A 7,573-nucleotide genomic window follows, 5' to 3' on the forward strand; every position below is an offset into this window, starting at 1 on the left:
CCTGGGTTTGCATCACTTAAAAGCTGAGCAATCTTGGGCAAGTTACTCAACCTCTCTGAGCCTCAGTTTTACACATAATACCATGGGCATGATAATTATACTGATCTCGAGGAGGTTGGTAAGATTAAAGCATATATAGTAAATGTTCAGTCAATAAATGTTCATTATTCTTATTACTGACTTTGATTCTTTACATAGTGATAGTTTTATATAAGACTCCTCCAAGATTCTTTTCAATTTTAAAGTTCTATGATCCTCAGGTTCAATCCAGGCAACCCAAGAATCTTAACCGGACTTCAAGCTGGAGAATGGATGGATGGAGCACAGCCTGGCTTCCATCACTTCCTTTGAGGCAGAAGCACTCACACTGAGATTTAAAGAAAAAAAAAAAAAAAAGGCAAGTAGGAAACATTTTTTAAAGAATGGGAAGCAGTTGGAGAAACTTAAACAGGAAAACCTGGTTTGAGTTTTATCTTCCCCAAACACAAAATTTAAAAGGTGTCTTCTGAGCGTGCTTTTCCTATGCAGTGTCATAAAACACCACCCACAAGTGGTTATTGAAGAAAACAGCCAATAGCATGTAGTGTGTGATCATACGTATTCCCATCACCTGTCCACGGGATGGAGGGGCAAACTTCCACAGAGAAAACCCACATGGGACTCAGTTCAGTGATCCCATGACTGAGTCTCTACTTTCTTACTGTGAAGGAATTTTCTATAAGACATCAAAAGTCAGATTCTCCTTATGGGAGAATCATGAGCAATTGACAGCCTTTGTTGCCAGAACACCCTGATGAGACCTGCTGAGAGTTGATCCAGGCAAACCTGTGAGCTGTGTGGGTTCACCTTCTCATCTGGCCATCTCTCATCTCTTTTGCTCACTTGTTTTATGGCTAAGGAGGCTCAGGTTAGGTAATCTGCCCAACATGACGACTCTTGTGGTTTCTAAGACAAAAATCTAAACGAGAACCTTTGTTTCCAAAGGGTCTGGGGACCTGCCTTCCTGTCATATTGCATCTTACATCATGGGCCCACACAGGGTTACATGAGGTAGCTGTCTTCAAAAAGAGAAAAGTTCTTGCTCTGATCGTTTTTTTCAGTTTTAATAGAGTGGACATTTGTTTCAGCCCAGTCCAGCCTGATCCTGTAACCCACATGCAGAGACATGAAATAAGCAAACCACAAAGCCCCAGAAAAGTCTTCTTCTGCTCAACTTAGAGACAGGGCGTTCCTTTGAGGTAGCTATGCCTCTATTAAAACAGAACATCAGTCAAATGGGAAATATTTTCTGGGTAATGGGAAAACACTCAGACAAAACATTGAAAACCATTAAGATCTAAAAAGACCCTCCCATCCAAAGAGCCCAGGGTGAGTTCATTGTCTTTCTGGGTCATCAGTAATAAGAATCACATCCCTTCCAGAAGCATCTGGGTTGTATCCTGAAAAATGAACTATTTCCTGCCATATCAGTAAGCAAGGATGTCATAGTCATCATCAGCAATTGCAGCCTTCCAATGTGAGCTGGTGAACCCTAAGGGCATTCAGGAAGGAGAGAATACCTGTGCTCTAACAGCCATCAGACTGCAGCCACTCCCTGTGGTGAACCCCAAGGGAGCTCAGGGTGTGAAAAAATGCACTATACTGGCCCAAGATATCTGAGATGCACATGAAAGGAATGATTTCAATGAGCCCAGACTCTCATGCATCTTCCCATACATAGAAAAGCGCTACATTCCTCAACTTGGTGTATCTGGTTTTCCCTAATTCACAAAAATACTTTTGACATTCAGACTACCCGCCCTTCATTGCAAATTTCTACATAACCTGGCTCCCCACTCCCGCCCCCATCATCCTCAGAGCAGCTCTCTCGGGGTCATCTCCTGGGCTTGAAGTCCTAAAAATTCCCACTGAGTAAAATATAACTCTCAGCTTTTAGGTTGTGATTATTTTTTAAGTTGACAATCTACTGGTACAGGATCAGTCTGGGGCATGGATCCCAAGAAGAAGGAAGATTTTAAGGGCTTGTCCTTGTCACTAGCATCACCCAGGAGCTCTTCAGCAATGCACAATCTCAGACCCCAGCTCAGGCCTCCTGAATCAGAATCCACCCTATAACAAGATCCTCAGGTCACTTGTATATATATCTTCAAGTCTGAGAAATCCTGTTGGAAGGTACTATTCATTAGAACACTTAAGGCTGTTTGACCCAGGTGATACAGGTGGTATTTAAGATCATTCTCCTGGCCTCTGAGAAACAGTATCCTTTGTTCTTTACTACCTGGATGGGTCTTCCTCCTACTAAGAGGGCGAGGCTTCAGTCTGGAGGAGTAAAAAAAAACAATCTGGCAACTTTATTCAGTGTATCACATCTGATGCCAATTTTTGAAGACCCAAAATATAATCAAATGCCCTTATATACAAAAAGCACATTGACATTGGAATACTTGATGGGCAGTGGGGACTGTTCTTGTAGGAGATCAAAATCACCTTGGGAACATCAGCTTTTTTCGTGGAGAGGATGTGAGCTGTGCCAACTAATGGACCATCTCCACTGCTCAAGTTGCAGGGTGGGCATCTTAGTTCAGTGTGTGAGGAGGCAGAGCCAAGGGTGAGGGCCATACCTGGACAGGTAAGCTATAACAAAGAATGAGGCATTCTTTAAACTGAAAGGGCTGGTTTCTCTGGTTAGCCGAGTTTGGATTGATGGTGCTAGGAATTTAGCATAATTAGGGCCAAGCCTCCTAATGGGAATGTCTTTACAATTTAATTCTGCCTGCAGGCTGGGGTTGGGGACCAGTTGGCCAAGGAGGAGGAGTTTCCACCTTCTGAACCCTCTTAGTCTGGTCTGATTCTGCCGAGAACCCTTGCTGCAGTCCTTCTGCTGTTTTCCTCCCATTTCTGTGGACTTAAAAGATTTGAAAATGCCTAGACTTTCCCAGCCTGCCCTGGCCCTGCATCCTGAGTTCAGTTCCCTTCTTTCCCCTGACTTGTGTTTGTACAAAATGAATATACAACTGTAGATTCCAAGCTCAAACTGCTCGGGATGGGTCCCTGCCTCCGTTGGCCAGCTGGGGAAAGACCACTCTTTCTGTGCCTGGATTTTCCCAACTGTGAATGGAGCTGATCAGCGTGGGACCTTGAGAGCTGGCCCCAGAGAACTGTTCTGAGGATTAACGAGCTAATATGTGTTAACACCTGTTAAACGTGTTGTCAGATGGCATGTGCTTCAGACACTTGGTGAGCATAGTTACCATCTTAGGGCATCAGATTTGGAACTGAGAAGTGAAATGTTTCCTGCCATATCTGTATACAAGGATGTCACAGTCATCAGCCATTCAGTTCAGTTCAGTTGCTCAGCTGTTCGTGTCCAACTCTTTGTGACCCCATGGACTGCAGCACACCAGGCCTCCCTGTCCATCACCAAGTCCCAGAGCTTGCTCAAACTCATGTCCACCGAGTTGGTGATGCCATCCAACCATCTCATCCTCTATCGTCCCCTTCTCCTCCTGCCCTCAATCTTTCCCAGCATCAGGGTCTTTTCAAATGAGTCAGCTCTTCGCATCAGGTGGCCAAAGTATTGGAGCTTCAGCTTCAGCTTTAGCATCAGTATTTCCAATGAATATTCAGGACTGACTTCCTTTACAATTGACTGATTTGATTTCCTTGCAGTCCAAGGGACTCTCAAGAGTCTTCTCCAACACCACAGTTCAAAAGCATCAATTCTTCAGCATTCAGCTTTCTTTATAGTCCAACTCTCACATCCATACATGACTATTGGAAAAACCATAGCTTTGACTAGATGGACCTTTGTTGGCAAGGTCATCAGCCATTGCAGCCCTCCAATGTGAGCCAGTGAGCTAAGGACACTCAGGAAGGAGAATAGCTGCCATCTAGCCTTTGACTGTGTGGATCACAATAAACTGTGGAAAATTCTGAAAGAGATGGGAATACCAGACCACCTGACTTGCCTCTTGAGAAAGTACTATATGCGGGTCAGGACACAACAGTTAGAATTTCACATGGAGCAACAGACTGGTTCCAAATAGGAAAAGGATTACGTCAAGGCTGTATATAGTCACCCTGCTTATTTAACTTATATGCAGAGTATATCACGAGAAATGCTGGACTGGAAGAAGCACAAGCTGGAATCAAGATTACCAGGAGAAATATCAATAACCTCATATATGCAGATGACACCACCCTTATGGCAGAAAATGAAGAGGAACTAAAAGCGTCTTGATGAAAGCGAAAGAAGAGAGTGAAACAGTTGGCTTAAAGCTCAACATTCAGAAAACGAAGATCATGGCATCTGATCCCATCACTTCATGGGAAATAGATGGGGAAACAGTGGCTGACTTTATTTTTTTGGGCTCCAAAATCACTGCAGGTGGTGACTGCAGCCATGAAATTAAAAGACGCTTACTCCTTGGAAGAAAAGTTATGACCAACCTAGATAGCATATTCAAAAGCAGAGACATTACTTTGCCAACAAAGGTCCATCTAGTCAAGGCTATGGTTTTTCCAGTGGTCATGTATGGATGTGAGAGTTGGACTTTGAAGAAAGCTGAGCGCCAAAGAATTGATGCTTTTGAACTGTGGTGTTGGAGAAGACTCTTGAGAGTCCCTTGGACTACAAGGAGATCCAACCAGTCCATCCTAAAGGAGACCAGTCCTGGGTGTTCATTGGAAGGACTGATGCTGAGGCTGAAATTCCAATACTTTGGCCACCTCACACCACCTTCCAAGAGTTGACTCATTGGAAAAGACCCTGATGCTGGGAGGGATTGGGGGCAGGAGGAGAAGGGGACGACAGAGAATGAGATGGCTGGATGGTATCACCGACTCAATGCACATGAGTCTGGGTGAACTCCAGGAGTTGGTGATGGACAGGGAGGCCTGGCATGCTGTGATTCATGGGGTCGCAAAGAGTTGGACACGACTAAGTTCATAAACTGAACTGAACTGAACTGAACTAAACAGTGAGCCTGGAGGAAGGAAAGCTCAAGATGTGAAAAATACAAGATACTGATTTCAGATAGGTGAAAAGTGAAAGTGCAAGTCACTTAGTTGTGTCCGAATCTTTGCAACCCTATGGACTATACAGTCCATGGAATTCTCCAGGCCAGAATATAGATAGGTGAGATGCATATGAAAGAAATGTTTTCAGTGAGCCCAGACGCTGGTATCTTCTCATACACAGAAAAGCGTTAAGTCCCTTAACTTGGGATATCTGGTTTTCTTTAATTAACAGTAATATTTTGATGTTAGACTACCTGCTCTTTGTTGCAAAACTTTCATTAATATATAAACTGGCTCCTTCCTCTTCTGGGCTTGAAGTCCTAGAAAGTGAAAGTGAAAGTGAAGTTGCTCAGTCATGTCTGACTCTTTGCAACACCGTCCATGGGATTCTCCAGGCAAGAATACTGGAGTGGGTTGCCATTTCCTTCTCCAGGGGATCTTCCCAACCCAGGGATCAAACCCAGGTCCCCTGCATTGCAGGCAGACACTTTAACCTCTGAGCCACCAGGGAAGCCCTAGAAATTCCCACCAAATAAAATATAACTCTAAACTTTCAGGTCTTGACTATACTTTTACATTGACAGAACCTGCACTTAGGCGCTTTTTACCCCCATAGGGGAAAAGGAAGCATCATCCCAGTAGTCAGTAGGAAATTGAGGTCACCATCCTTTCTGCCTGGGTCTCAGGGTTCTAAGTGGCCCAGGAAGAGATCGAGGCACTCTGGACTGGGGAGAGGCTGGAGTTTGGGGGTTCAAGGATGCTCTGAGTGTGCACCAATGCAAGTTGACGCTCCCCCACCCCGGCCAAGCCCCACCCCATGCAGGAAGTGTGGGACTGAACCATTGTCCTATTTATAAACAGTCAGAGAGTTTTCTTGGGAACAGGCCATGGGTTTGTTTAGGTGGCTCCTGCTTGGCTGGGAAGGCCATGCTTGTTGGAGCCGCTGGGCTTAGCTCCGGGCAGCTGGGCAAAGTGGAGTTCAGCCTGAGGGCAAGCTCTGTTGAAGTTGGCAACATGACATAATGTGAGATAACCTCAGGGCTTTCCTTGGAATTTGCACTGTCCTGCTCTCCAAACCTTAGGAACAGATAAACTAGCTACCTTGAGGGCAGAAGGTTGGGGATTTGTGGTGACACTTCCCAAGTCTACGCAGAAGGGGGTGTCTGGTATTTTCTGCTTCTCACTGACACTAAAGCTGACTCTGTTGGCACCCTCACAGCCAGGAGACTCTGTGTTGGTTTGCTTTTTTTCAGTGAGACTACCGTTAGCATTACTATTGCAAGCCTAAAAAAAACAAAGAAACCGGGAATTGTCCACCTCATCCAGCCCACAGACATAATCATAGACAACAGATTTGATTTTGGTTCAGGTTTGGGTTCTGAGTGATGGTCCTTCTCCCCAGTTCTTATACCTATTGGGACACAGTTGAAATGATTATGTCTTACATACATTCTTCAAATGCCATCACTTCAGTACTTTCAGTTGCCAGAGGTTCATTTTTGGGCTGCGGCATGGCTGGTGGGATCTTTGTTCCCCAACCAGAGATTGAACCTGGGCCCTCAGCAGTGAAAATGCTGAGTCTTAACCACTGAACCACCAGGGAGGCCCCATCAGTTGTACATTTTCCAGACAAAGCACTCAGGCAGACACAGCAGAGGCCAAGATTCTTGCAGTCAGAGATTTCAAAAGCCCGAGACCCATCTCCACTTCTGTCACACCCAGGCTGCAGCTGGCTGGGGGCTGGAGTTTCAGAAGCTCCACTGTATGCACCTATTCTCCACCACCACCCTGTCCTTGAGTCTCCTTTGTCACATACTTATACCAAGTTTTCATTCTACAACTGATATATTTTTGTAAGCCATATTTTTTTTTTTTCAAAGACTGGCTAAGAATAAAGTAAATGATTGATAATCTCTTTTGAAAAACCAACTCAAGTCCACAGCTTCTCTGTCCAAACCTGAAATCTCAGAAAGCATCAGGATCTCACTGAATATTTGTACAAGTTCTGAAAATTACATAAAGTTGTCTCCTCGGAAATGGTGAAGAAACCACTGGGGCAACATGGTAGCTTGTGCCCCTGGGAAGAAAAACACAAGTTAAGCAACTCAAGCCGCCTAGCAGATGCCAGGTCATTGGTAGCAGAACCACCAAAGCAGAGTGGTTCATCATCAGATACCAGTATGGGATCCTCATCCAAGTACAAGCAGGAGCTGGCCTCCTGGTCAGCACCCATCAAAGTCTGGGGACTGATCATGGCACCCTCTCAGCTTAAAACTACTGTTCTTGGGATGAAGATCACCCGCCCACCCACCCAGTACACCTGCAAAACCCCTAACGATTGACACCGCACCTACCACTGCAGTGTCTCTGTCCCCCTCTTTTCCCTGCCCTTTATCTTCTGTAACTTTCTCACAGCACACATCTCTGAGCTCTGAGCTTTGCACATGATATTCCCTTTTCTTCATGCTGTTCCCTGTCTTCAAAGCATTCTTTGAAAGTCACTCAAAGTGTTCCCTGGTGGCTCACACTGTAAAGAATCTGCCTGCAATACAGG

At 45.0% G+C, this 7,573-nt stretch overlaps 1 non-coding gene across 1 annotated transcript; it reads right to left on the reverse strand.

The window, feature by feature from the left end:
* Window positions 1–6,549: 6,549 nt before the first annotated feature.
* TRNAE-UUC (transfer RNA glutamic acid (anticodon UUC)) lies at window positions 6,550–6,622 on the reverse strand. Its single transcript has one exon. It is a non-coding gene; the product is annotated as a tRNA-Glu (tRNA).
* Between the last annotated feature and the right edge of the window lie 951 nt (window positions 6,623–7,573).

This window comes from Capricornis sumatraensis, chromosome 15 (genome assembly GCF_032405125.1).
Source record: "Capricornis sumatraensis isolate serow.1 chromosome 15, serow.2, whole genome shotgun sequence".
NCBI classification, from domain to species: domain Eukaryota; kingdom Metazoa; phylum Chordata; class Mammalia; order Artiodactyla; family Bovidae; genus Capricornis; species Capricornis sumatraensis.